Source organism: Myodes glareolus, chromosome 6 (assembly GCF_982192425.1).
Source record: "Myodes glareolus chromosome 6, mMyoGla1.1, whole genome shotgun sequence".
In the NCBI taxonomy this organism is placed as follows: Eukaryota; Metazoa; Chordata; class Mammalia; order Rodentia; family Cricetidae; genus Myodes; species Myodes glareolus.
Genome location: NC_142031.1, coordinates 1,497,234 through 1,510,548, shown reverse-complemented (window position 1 = coordinate 1,510,548; position 13,315 = coordinate 1,497,234). Strand labels below are relative to the sequence as shown.

The 13,315-nt window shown below is 50.5% G+C and overlaps 1 long non-coding RNA gene across 1 annotated transcript; it reads right to left on the bottom strand.

Moving 5' to 3' along the window:
* Nucleotides 1-6,420: 6,420 nt before the first annotated feature.
* On the bottom strand, nt 6,421-11,716 carry LOC146894060 (uncharacterized). Its single transcript, XR_015002120.2, has 2 exons — nt 11,405-11,716; nt 6,421-7,110 (listed from the first exon to the last, which is right to left on the bottom strand). It is a non-coding gene; the product is annotated as an uncharacterized LOC146894060 (long non-coding RNA).
* Nucleotides 11,717-13,315: the final 1,599 nt, after the last annotated feature.

The following is a 13,315-nucleotide window of genomic DNA, read 5'->3' as shown; positions in this document are numbered from 1 at the left end:
GTCCTCCATCATGCAGGCATAGGCAGGGACCCAACTGCAGCAGACCCAGCCAGCTCGCTGCCTGGCCCTGGCCCTGCTAGTGTTTTTTGGACAGCTGGTCAATTGCTTGTCTTTCTTCCATATGTGTGCACTTGCCAATCTCTCTCTCTACAAGTGTCAGCTAGGGCCTGGGACTGGTGGGAAGGAGACCAGGTTCTGATCTGAGTGGCTTCCATTGTGTGAGAGAGTAACAATGACAGGCGTGACAAGCCTGCCAACATAGAAACAAGCTCATGAGGGCCTGAAGAACAGAGGTCGGGATGGGACTGGCTTTAGACAGAGAAGACTTCCTAGAGGATGGGTTCCTTGGAGTGAGAAACAAGTAGCTAGGAGACTGGCTGACAACTGTAGGATCAGAGAGTCCCGATGTGCTCTTGTTCTAAGGGGACTTAGACCCCACAGGGGGAATACTCTGTGAGAGCCAGGCCAACAACTTCACAGACACCTTCCCATCCAGAACCCAGATCTTCAGGGCAAGGCAAAGCTCCTGGTCCTGAACCCACCACCCCTCCTTAGGATGGGAAAAGATCTGTAGCACCCTGGGCATAAACTGCCCATATAAATTGTTACTGTTTCAAAACCTTGAAAGTGGCCAGGTATGGTGGCTCACATGTGTATTCCGGCACTTTGGAGCTTGAGAGTTGAAGACCCACTAGTTAATTGAGATTCAGACCAGCATAGCTACAGAGGAAGATTCTGTCTCAAAACAAACAAATAAAATCATTCAGTGTGAAGAAAAAAAATAGCAACATGTTTAGTTTAGGATCCACTAAAAACAGACCCTTTCAGAAGACAAATTTGAGCTGGGTGGTGGCGCGGCGCACGCCTTTAAAGCCAGCGCTCAGGAGGCAGAGGCAGACGGATCTCTTTCAAGGCAAGCCTGGTCTACAAAGTAAGTTCTAGGACAGCCAAGGCTAAGCAGTGAAAACCTGACTCAAAACACACACACACACACACACACACACACACACACACACAAGAGGAAGACAGATTTGAGTGTGACTCATTTGTTTTGGAGGCCTTTCCAGATGGCTCAGGTGGAATCAAGGTTGTAAAGGACAGAAGGGGAGCCAGGCCACCAGGAGTATTGGGGAAGCTCTTAGCCCACAGCAGACTCTTCACTTGCAAGGAATTTAGAGCCATCCCGGGGGTAGCCACCCAGGGGGCAGAGACCCAACGTTGAGGGACATGCGCAGGACCAGAGAGACGAAGTCTGTACTGAGAATGTATGAGGAAAACAAGGCCAGTTTCTCACTGTTAGAGACAGGAGTTATTAAGGGAATAAGTGGTGGCTGGGGAGATGGCTCAATTCTCAAGAGCTTGTACATAAACATAAGAACCTGAATTCAGACTGGGTGGTGGCAGCCTGGGATCCCAGCACTCAGGAGGCAGAGGCCAACCTGGTCTACAGAGCAAGATCCAGGACAGTCAAGGCTACGTGAAGAAACCCTGCTTTGAAAAAATAAAGCAAAACAGAAAGAGAGCCTGAATTTAGACCCTTTCTAGTGGTGTAAAAAAGCCAGCCGTAGTAGTATGCACCTGCCATCCTGGTGCTGGGGATGCAGAGTCAGGAAGAGCCTCAGGGCTTGCTGGGAACTGGCAAGATGGGTTAGCAGGCAAAGGCACTTGCCACCAAGCTTGAAATCTGAGTTTGATTCTTGGGGTCCCACAAAGTCAAAGAAGAGAGCTGACTCAAGTTGTCGTTTAACCTGTGTCCTACAGCGGCACATGCGTGTACGAATGGTACGCACACTCACTGATAAACATTTTTAAAATGATTTTAAAGATGGCGAGGGACTGAGGAAGCCACCTAGCACTGACCTCTGTCCTTCACATGCATGTGCACACCTGTTTGCATGCTGACAAATGTATGTATTTCCACTCACGGGCATGCATTCCCACACATATGTTCATGCACACACATAAAACATGGGAAGGAAAAAGGATGTGGCATGAAAGCAGAAGTAGGGGTGGCTTGGGGGAAAGTCGGGGACTAAGGAGAGAAGGTGGGGAGAGTGGAGAGGGCAGCAGGAAAAGTGAATGAGTAAGAGCAAAGGAAAAGGACCAGTGTATGAAAGAAAATACCATAGTGAAATACATGACTCTGTATGCTACTAAAAAATTAATAAAAATATATATATAGAAAGGAGGAAAGGAACTGCGTGGTGTTGGACTGGAATCAGCGATGGTGGAAAGCGCCCATGGTATCTAAACACGTTTGCACACACATGGGCATCATTCCTGGCTCTGTCCACTGGAGGAAGGACTGAGCATCAGGGAGCAACGTAAGGCATAAACCTTGACTTTTGCATCCCATTCTTCCAGGAAGACTGAGAGCCTGGGGAGAAACGCCTAGAAGCAGGTGAGTCTGGGGCCCAAGAGGGAGGCCCTCTGAGAATGAAAGGCACAAGCAGGGGGCACAGAAGAGGTTTGCAGGAGCTGGTCCCCAGAACAGATCAGACAGTGAGGGTGGGAGATAACAGAGGGGGGCAGTAATCACAGACTAAGATAAGAAACCACAAGTTTATACACATTTTAATATTGACTATAAGAGTGAGCTAAAAGCTACATGAGACCGCTTTGTACATTTAAAAGTATTTCCCTCTACTAAAACTGCTTATTTGTCCAAAGGAAAAAGAGCAATTTCCCAGGAGAGATTCTGAAAGCTGCTACCTTAATTGAGCCACTAGAGCGGATTCTGTCAGCCGCAGGATTCACGATACCACAATGAGTGTGAGCAGACCTGCAGACACTTCTGCCACTTCTCTCCAGAGACCCACTGTGGCAGGTCCTCGGTGCTGAAACATCCAACATAGCTGTGGGGACTTTCCCCGAAGGCCTCACCAGGAGCCTTTCTGAGCATCAGGGCCACCACAGACAGGGAAAGGCCAGGTGTGTTGTTGAAGGCCGAGGGGCAAAGAATGACATCTCAGTCTAGCATGTGCTCTTGGCCAGGCTGATCTATCTTGTCTCAACAAGAGACATTACTGGAACAACCGAGGAGCCCTGGATTGGGTCTCAGACCCAACATGACCTCCTTTCAATAGCCCTGTTAGGGTATTACAGAAAACTGTCCCTGGGTGTGGTGAAACACCATGCTAGCCACTGACTGTCAGAAATGATGATCTCCAGTGTAACTCTTGCAGTGTTTCTGTAAGTCTGAGATTGTGTCAAAGTGCGAACTTTATTGTTAGAAATGTTAGATGAGGCGGGCTGAGTTCTCCATGTCAGTTTATGAACTATAAGTCAGACTATAGAGGCTAGAGAAAATCGTCTTGTGAGGGCCCTGTGGGAGCAGACAGGACACCAGAGCATTTGCACCAGAAGATAGTACAAGGTCCCCTTTTCAGTCGAAGCACAACTACAAAAAATAAATATGCCAGAAAAAAAATGTGCCATTTAAACATTCTGCAAAAAAAAAAATATGCATGGAAGCTGGACAGTGGGGGTGTACACTTTAATTCCAGCAGCTGGGAGGCAGAGGCAGACGGATCTCTGTGAGTTCAAGGCCAGCCAGTACTACACAGAGAAAATCTATCTTGAAAAACAAATAATAAAACAAAACAAAACAAACCCCAAAAATGCACAAGGAGAGGATTAAGCTAGGTGTAAGCATGGGACTCATTGAGCCCATTGCAAGACCAAACAATTAGCATGAGTCTTGGGGCAGACTTCTGTCCTTTGAGGGACAGGGGTGAAGGGTGTGTGGGACAGGTTGAGATTAAGTGTCCATTCTGAAACAATAGCTGGGACTGGGCTTTTGTCAAGAACTAAGTAAGGCTGTGCAGTCTGTGAGAACAAACAGCTCAGACTGATAGAGGGGAGAGAAGGATCGAATGAAATACGGACTCAAGCAGGATGCATTTAATTGGTTCAACGTAGGTAGAGAGCTTGTTGGAAGATGTAAGAGGGATTACCTTGGATCCAGAGAAAACTCGGGGGATAAAAAAAGAAAGCAAAGCAAATATTAACTTCAGGAAAAACAAAGAGAAAAATTCAAGCAGAGTTTACTACTTGGCTCAGCAGGGAATAATATTTACATAGTTATAACGATATAAATGACTTAACAAGAAATTACGAAATTGCTCATTTGGGAAGGTAAAAGAGAAAACAAGGTCAGAGGAGGGCATTGGGTAAGAGCTTCATCCTCAGTGGGACATGGTGGCGCACACCTTTAATCCCAGCACTTGGGAGGCAGAGGCAGGCGAATCTCTGAATTTGGGGCCAGCCTGGTCTATGGAGTGAGTTCCAGGACAGCCAGAGCTACACAGAGAAACCCTGTTTTGGAAAGAAAGAAAATATAAAGAGCCTCATCCTCAGTTACATCTTCTCCTGTCTTAGCTACTAGACTCAAGACAGAGAGAGACTATAATTTAGCAGTACGAAAGTAGAAAGACAAAAATGTTTGAAAAAATTGAAGGAGGCTTCAGAAAACTGTTTGAAAAAGGGCCTGAGAGAAACATATAGTTCGTCTTGAAACTGTCCTAACTTTGGGGGCTTTTACACACTTAAAATAATTTTTTTTGACACAGGATTTCTCTGTGTAATAGCCCTAGCTGTCCTGGAACTCACTCTGTAGACCAGGCTGTCCTCAAACTCACAGAGATCTGCCTGCCTCTGCCTCCCGAGTGCTGGGATTAAAGGTGTGCGCCGCCGCCGCCCAGCCTAATTTATTTTTATGATTATTGTGTGTGCATGTCAAGGCTCACATGTGGAGCTCAGAGGATACTTTCAGGAGTCAGTTGTCTCCCTCCACCGTGTGAGGGATCAGGCTTGGCAGCAAGTACTTGTACCCTTTACCAGAGCCGTCCCGTTGGTTCTGGTGTTCTTTTTGTTCCTTCTGTGTATCTGTATTTCATTGGTAAAAATTAAATAAATAGGGGCTGGAGGTATAGTTCAGCGGCCGAGTGCTTGATTACCTTGTATGAAGCCCTAGGTTCAATCCCCAGCACCACCAAGAAATACAGATTAAAAAAATTAGGTTGAGTAGTGGTGAATCCTTTAATCCCAGCATGCAAAAGGCAAAGACAAGCAGATCTCTACGAGTTCCAGGCTGGCCTAGTCTACATAGTGAGACCCTCTCTATCAATGGATGGATGGATGGATGGATGGATGGATGGATGGATGGATGGATAAATAGCTAAATGGATAAATGGCCGGGTGGTGGTGGCACATGCCTTTAATCCTAGCACTTGGGAAGCAGAGGCAGGTGGATTTCTGAGTTTGAGGCTAGCCTGATCTACAGAGCTAGTTCCAGGACAGCCAGGAAGACACAGAGAAACCCTGTCCACAACAACAAAATAGTGCCAGCATAGTGCCTCACCTTTGTAACCCAAGTACTTGGAGGTGTAGGCAGAGGATCAGAAGTTTGAGGCCAGCCTGAGCGACTTGAGACTCTGTATCAAAAAGCAAAAATTAAAGAAAAAACATTAAATTTAAAAGAAATAAAAATAATTAATAAAGAAAAGCCCTAACCCTAAGCTAAAAATAAGACTGTGAGATGGTTCAGAGGGTAAAGGTGCTGCCAAGGCAGATGACCCGAGTTCAAACCCTGAGCGTCACGTGGTGGAAAGAGTGCCAGTTGTCAAAAGTTGTTCTCTGACCTCCATGTGCATGCTGCTGCACACAGACACATGCACGCGCACACATGCACACATACATACAGACACACATGCATACGCACACATGTACATACACACACATGTGCACACACATGAACAGACACATGCACACACGCACATATACATGCACACACAATACACACATAGGCACACATACATACACACACGTGCACACATGCATGCATGCACATGTACATACTGACATACACACACATAAAATAAATATATGTAATTTTAAAATTAAAAACAAATAAGCAAACAGGAAAATGAGCTCACATTCCCAACATAAAAGCACAATAGTTTGGGGCAAGACAAAGCATACTTTGAGTAAGTCATTGTATCTCTTTATTTCGGTTTGTTTGAGACAGGGTTTCTCTGTGTGTCCCTGGCTATCCTAGAACTCACTTTATAGACCAGGCTGGCCTACAGACTCAGAGATCCACCTGCCTCTGTCTCCTGAGTGCTGGGATTAAAGGCATGCGCGCCACCACCGCCTGGCCGAAGGAATGAGGCTGGAGGCTTGGCTGTGTAAGACCTGTAATCCTAGCTACTCAGGAGGTAGAGACAGGCAAACAAACTCAATGAGGCCGCAGACTGAGTGAGTTCAAGGACAGCATAGGCAGCATAGAGAGACCCTGCCTCAAAATAAGAGGTGAAAAGGTTTGGGGTGCAGCTCAGTGCTTCTCAGTGTGTACAAAGTTCTGGGGTTGCTCTCCAGAACTGTGTCAGGCAGGAAGAAGGAAATATCAAATGGAGACAATTTTTTTAATTTTAGATGTATTTATTTTATTATTTTGTGTGTGTGAGTGCTTTGCCTGCCTGTGTGTTCGTGCACCATGTGCATGCCTGGTGCCTGCTGAGGTCAGACTTGGGAGTCAGGTCCCCTGGGACTGGAGTTAACAGACAATTGTGAGCTGCCTTGTGGGTGCTCAGAATAGAACCCAGGTCCTCTGCAACAGCAACAAACGCGCGGAGCCGCTGCGCTAACTCTGTAGCCCCCACAAAATGTTTTAAACTGAAATCAGTATCAGTTTCCTGGACAAAACCGACACTGTAGTTTGATTTTATGTGCCTGTGTGGTGCCAGGAATCAAACTCAAGGTGTTGAGTGTTGAACAAGCAATCTAGCAGTGGGAATAAGGCTGGTCTGTTATGTAGACATTCTACAGGTTGCATTTTACATGCAAAAAAACTCAAAAAAACAAGAAACTGGGTTTTGCAGGAGCCATAGGTATTTTAAATTTTCTTCTTTGTGTAAACCTTTTTTTTTTTTTTTTTTTGGTTTTTCAAGACAGGGTTTCTCTGTATCTTTGGAGCCTGTCCTGGAACTAGCTCTTGTAGATTGTAGACCAGGCTGGTCTTGAACTCACAGAGATCCGCCTGTCTCTGCCTCCCAAGTGCTGGGATTAAAGGCATGCTCCACCACCGCCCGGCTCTATTTTCTTATTTACCTAAAAAAAAAAAAAAAAAAAAAAAAAGAAAGATGCTTTTGGTTTTGTTGATGTTCTTTGTTGTTTCTTTCTACATCATTCTAGCCAGGAGGAACTTCCTTCACACTGGGAATTTCTGTAGGGTCAGTCACACCGCCCATACAGGGTCACTTGTTCTGGGTGGTCTTAGGTATGTGCCTGCATCCCCTGGGATAGTCCTAGAGTCAGCGCATACTTGGGGTCATTGTGTGGGTCCCAGCATCCCACCAGAAGTCCTGACCTGCCTTTGACACACAGGAAGTGAGAACAGAGATTTGTTATGGGGTTGTGCCTATGGGTTACCCTATAGGTTACCCTGTGCTTGTGATCTGTGGGAATCAGAGGGTGAGCTCAGCCTACTGCAGCAGGGGCTAGACCTATGGCTGCTGATCACCTTGGTCAGCTCTAGACCCAGCTCTTGCTCCCTCCCGCTTCCAGCAGCATCCCTCAGGCAACCTCTCATCCTTGACATCCTACAGGTGGAGAGAGAAAGAGAGGGAGAGGGAGAGAGAGGGAGAAGGGGAGAGAGAGAGGGAGAGAGAGGGAGAGAGAGAGAGAGAGAGAGAGAGGGAGAGAGAGAGAGAGAGAGAGAGAGAGAGGTGGGGCTTTTTTCCTGTTTGCCTACATCACTATGTAGAAGGGCAACCACGAGGCCACCAGTGTATGAAGTTCAGGACAGAACAATGACCAATCTCAGGAACCCAATGATCTAGGACCTAGGCTGTGAGGCAGAGTGAGCTCCTGGACCCTTCTCTTGTGGAAGACCCCTATTCAACCCTACTTGCCCAATACATGGTTTTAAGGCTGAGGGTGCAGCAGCAGGAATGAGAGGGCTCCCATCCTGAGCAGTTTGGAGCCGAGGCTGATGATGTGTCGAAAGCCTGTGGGCGGTCTGGCCAGCAGGGCATTCCAGCAACGGCTGGGCTGGAAGATCTGCACACTGTGCCTAGATGGGAGCATATATGGACACCCTACCCTACAGTCCGACCAAAGCCTCCTGGACCCTGTTCCTCGAAGCGTGCCGTGCTGCTCTGGAATGCGCTCCTCGCTGGCAATAGCCTGCCTTCGGCTCCAGCCACACTGTGATGATCACAGCATAAGCCGCCCCGTGCCCGTGGCCTGCAGCGCTCTGCCAGGCCTGAGCCCCAAGGCTAAAGCTGTGGTTCTGAGCGGCTAAAGGGATCATGCGTAAATCATGAGGGCAGAAGGCCCAGGGGCTGCAGGACGGGGGTGGCGGCAGGGATCATGGCTGTACCGGTATATCCCCTATCATCCTCTGGGCTCTCTTTGCTGTCCCTTTGCCTGGCACGCAGGCAACGGTGGCACTATCCTTGTCACATAAGGTTTAGCCTGCTCCTTCAAGAGTCAAGGCCACTTTTCAATGCCTCTTCCAGGGCCAAAAACTGCAATTTTGTTGGTAATAATGGTAGAACTTCACAAGCCACAAGATCAGGATCCCTGGTGCCAGACTTCATTGCACCTTGAGGCGCAAAGGGCTGTGTTACTGTCCATCCGAGGACACAAACTAGTAAGAGGCTGAGAGAGTACAGGGCAGGGTGTATTCTCAGAATCAGACCCCAGGGTTCTTGGAGAGCGCCTACAACAATTCCTACCCATGAGACACACCTGTTGTGTTCCCCAGCAGTCAGGCAAGGCCCTAAACTCTATCTTTCTCTTATGGAGAGGGAGTCTAGCCTTAAGGCTCAGATCAAACCTTCATGGGAGCCCTAGCCTCTTTATCTCCTCCTTGCTTTTCTCATTAGTGTGGGTCAGTCCCATGCCGAGCCCCTCAGACAACTCCAACCTCTTTCCACTTCCCCTTCCCCAGATCTGTAAAGCAGTGTATAAGACCCTCCCCAGGGGCCGCCTATCTCCCAAGACTTGGCCAGGCTGAGGACCCCGATCCCTCATGCCTGGTATACCCTCACTCTGCTGCCGGTTGTCAAGGTTTGATGACCTTCTAGGCTGTGAGCAGACCGGAGATGCTCACTGCATCAATGCCCCAGCGAAAGTTGTTGAAGTAAGGTGGTTGTTCAGGTCTGCTCTGGAAGAAGACTCCTGTGTGGCTAATCAGTACCTCTCTAAGCCTACCGATTGCCCTGGTTCCTAGGAGGCACCAGTGGCCTCCAGCACAGCTTCTTTGAAGCACCCTCCCTCTTTGAACCTAAAATCCTTCCAGAGGCTAATCACCAAGATGCTGCCCCGACCCCTCCTAGGTGCACGCTGAGAGTTCAGGCCTGCTCTAGGAAGAAGGGGATGCTCTATATGCCCATCTCTGGCATCTTGACAGAGGATGAGCCCCAGGTGGGGGCGAGAAGCCATACTAGAACACGGTGAGGGAGGCAGCCGTAGGTCTTGGGATCCAGTCCCACCAGGCTCACTCTTAGAGCAAGCCTGTGCCCTGGCTCGGGATCCTGTGAATGAAAGGATCAGGATGCAGAGGGCAGCTGGGGCTTTAGGAAAGAGTCCTGCCTGCCTGCTCCCCCACCACACCCTCCAGAGCTTCTCCAGGGAGGGTCCTGGGTAATTTAGGAGGAACCCTTTCCTCTGAATCACAGTCCTTCTGGCATCAGGCTGGTGGGGGCAGCAGGGTAGACTTGGGGCTGTGGCTGTTGGTGATCCACATAGCTACCTGACACACCCTACACCCCAGGCCAGCCACATACCAGCATCACCCCCCACACACACATGCACACACACACACACACACACACACACACACACACACACATTCAGGCTCTGGGGCTTCTTCCTGCCCCCACAAGGACTCAGCCTGTATCCCTACTGCCCTTGCACCCTGGGCTGGTGCAGCATCCTCCTCCCCTGTACAGGCCCCAGGCCCCTCTCTCCTGGAAGCAGGGCCTCCTCGTAAATCTGAGCCACACTTGGTTCCTGAGCAGGCCCCCTCCCGCCAGCCCGCCCTCGTGCCGTCATTTCTGGCAGGCCCTTGCAGTGAGCTCACGCATTACATAAGGCATTCGAGCTATTTCTTGGGGGAGCAGCTCCCCCTTCGTGGGGCTCCATTTACCCTCCTCAACCTCCAACTGCCAAGCCAAGGGAGGTCTGGGCATGAAAGGACAGACCCTGTTCAGGGAAGGGGCTGCCCCTGCTCCCTCCTAGGGCCCCAAGCCACCAGACAACGATAGTATTTGCAACAGAGGGACACATAAGCCCAGATGCCCAGGACATGGCACCTTGGGGAGCCCAGGGCAGAGATGCAAAAGAAGGAAGGAAGGAGGGAGGAGGGAAGTAGGAGTGAGAGAGGGAGGGGGAAGGAAGGAAGGAAGCAGCTCTCCAGACTGCCAGGACAGCATGGGTTCCAGGGCAGACAGCCACCAACGATAGGACAGACTTTTGTCTCTGCCACTCCCGGAAGGCTCTCGGTCCATGTCAGGGCACCTCCTGGGGCCTGAAGCTTAGTGTTATCTGGTCGGCGACTACATTCTACTTTGGCCAGGACATAGGTTCCTTTGGGACTCTGGGAAGTGCCTGCTGGGGGGGGGGGAGCCCTCGGGTGCTAAAGGTGCTAAGTTTACAGGCTGATCGCTGATTCCCATGGCCCAGCCCGGAGATCCTGGGAATCCTCTCGGGCCTCAGTTCCTGAGAAACAAGGCCCTGGCTCCTCAAACCCCCTGATGTATTTCTGTGGCCTGGATTTAAGGGCCTAGCAGACCCCGGGGAGTGGGGAGCTGAACGGCAGAGGCTTGCAAACGGTGTGTGCACTGGGCATGTCTGCGTGCTGGGCCCTCTCCCAGCCTGCTGCAGAGGAAAGTCCTGGCTTCTGCAAGGAAGAGGGTGTTTTTCTCACACAGCCACTTTTCCTTGCTGCATTAGAGCAGGAAGAGAACACCTGGGCCCAAGCCAAAAAGCCCTCTCTGCCCCCCACCCTGCAAAGTGTGCCTGAGGCCAGAGTTCAGCCCGAAGGAGCAGGAAGCTGAGCTCCTCCAGCAGGCTGGCCACTTCCCCTTTCTGAGGAAGGGACACCCCAGTGGAGCAGCTTTCTACGTCCCAGCAGAGGCCACACGCCTGCAGATGTCCCCTGCTGGGAGCCTATCTCATGCCATACCCTGAGAGGGGGCAATCTCCTCTTAGTTCCCGGGACACCTAGGTCTCAAGTGGTGTGTGGATGTGGCCTGGAAACACCACGGCTCCCTCTCAGTCGTCTCCAGGATGGAGACTCTGTCCTCGTGAGCGACAAGAACATGTATGTATTCCCCTCTTTTCAGACTCTGATTCTTGGAACTTACACCCTCTTGGGTTTGCTATTTTTACCCACCCTGAGCCTTCCGGTCTCCATGGCGACGCCTCCAAACAGCAGATTCCAGGCGGCAATGACGTCACCTTTCCCTTTCCTGCCGCCCAGGCCTCTAGGCGCTGCTGCCTGGGGCCCAGGGGCTGCCCTGTTCTGTGCCCCCTCGGAGCAGCCCTCAGCCAAGACTCCAGGTCTGCAGGCCACAACTGAACCTCTCTGCTTCCTGCTGGCCCAGTAGTTGGGAGTCTGGGGGACAGTATCCATCCTTCTCTATGCCCCTTGGAGAGGTTCTGCCAGAGCCCCTTGGCAGAGGGCACTGGCCCAGGGGAGGTGACCCAGAAGCAGCCTCCCTCCCACTCTGGGCTTTCTGCCACACCGGCTGCCCTGTTCTACGGAGCTGCCGCAGGCCCTAGTGACTGGAGAGGAAGGGGCTGGCCGGCGCCAGCCTGCAGTCTGTCTGGCCTGGGAAGCTCCCCATGGCCCCTACATCAGAAGCCAGTTCCCAAGAGAGGCAGCTACCTCAGCAGGGGGCTGAGGAGCCCACAGACTTGTGGGAAGCTGGAGTGGGAAACAGCCTACTGGCTGACTTGCCAGAAGCTTGCAGGGGTGCCCATGGCATCCAACTCCCTCAAGTGAGGCTGAAAACAGGTCACTCCGCAGGGCCCCATTCCACCAATATGTCCTTGCCAGGCTGCAAGGTTGGTCACATCCCTCCCCACAACCCAAGTTTCCTGTGGTCAGCCTGCCTCTGTCAGGGGCCACCTCTTTCCCAGCTGGGACCATCTCAGCCCGATTGAGAGCAAGGACACCTGCGATCAAGATAGGGCAGGAAGGTATGCCTCCTGCCTTCGGTGTTCTTCATAGCAAAAGAACATTGTGTCTTACTATGGCTCAGACATTTACTGAAGAACCGAGAAGTCTTTCCTAGGCCTGGGGACTGCGGATGTGTAGGTAGAGTCCTTGTCTAGCACGGAGCCCTGGGTTTGATCTCCAGCACCTCGTGAAGCCGGCTTGGTGGCCGAAGCCTATAATCTCAGTACTCAGAAGGTAGAGATGGGAAGACCAGAAACTCAAGGCCATGTTTGGCTATGTAGTGAGTTTGAAATCAGTCTGACCTTCTCAAGACCCTATCTCAAAAAAACAAATACCACAAAAAGTCTTAATTTTCCTGGAAGAATGGACAAGTTGGCTTCAAAAAAAATCTACATATTTTTCCGCAACCAATGGGGCTTTCTCAGTCAAAGGGCGCTCCACTCATTCCAGATTTGCTAACTAACACCTGCCCTAAGGATGTTGTGTCTCTGTTCCCCAAAACAGATCTTGCTCTTCCCATGGCCTGCAGGGCTCTGGTTGACTCCTGCCCATTGTTACCACCCAAATCAGGCCTTAGGGGTCAAGTAGAAAGTAAAAGTGGCTGGAGAGATGGCTCAGCGGTTAAGAACACTGACTACTCTTCCAGAGGATTTGGGTTCAGTTTCCAGCACCCACATGGCAGCTCACTGCTGTCTGTCACTCCAGTTCCAGGCGACCTGACACACCCTCACACAGACATACATGTAGGCAAAACACCAATGCACACACACACACACACACACACCAAAAAAAACTAATACAAAGAAAGAAAAATAGCAACCTAGCTGTAAGGGTCACTGAGGGTTGGAGCCCTAGTGTGGGGCCCCACCCTGTCCTGCTGAACCCTAGTAGGAAAACAAAATCATTCAGAGAGTGAGGGACTGAAAGAAAGTGGTTTCTAGGCTCACATTCCTGCCCTCCTGCTTGATTCCAGGTATAAAGTCCCAACTCGCCTCCATCTGACATCGGCAGGCACAGCCGCAGGTCTGGGCAGGAGGCAGGCAGGTGGGTGGCGGTCTCCAGAGCCCCACTCAGATCTAGTCACCAGCCAGCTGTGCAGGGTGTTCAACTGGGTCTTTCCAG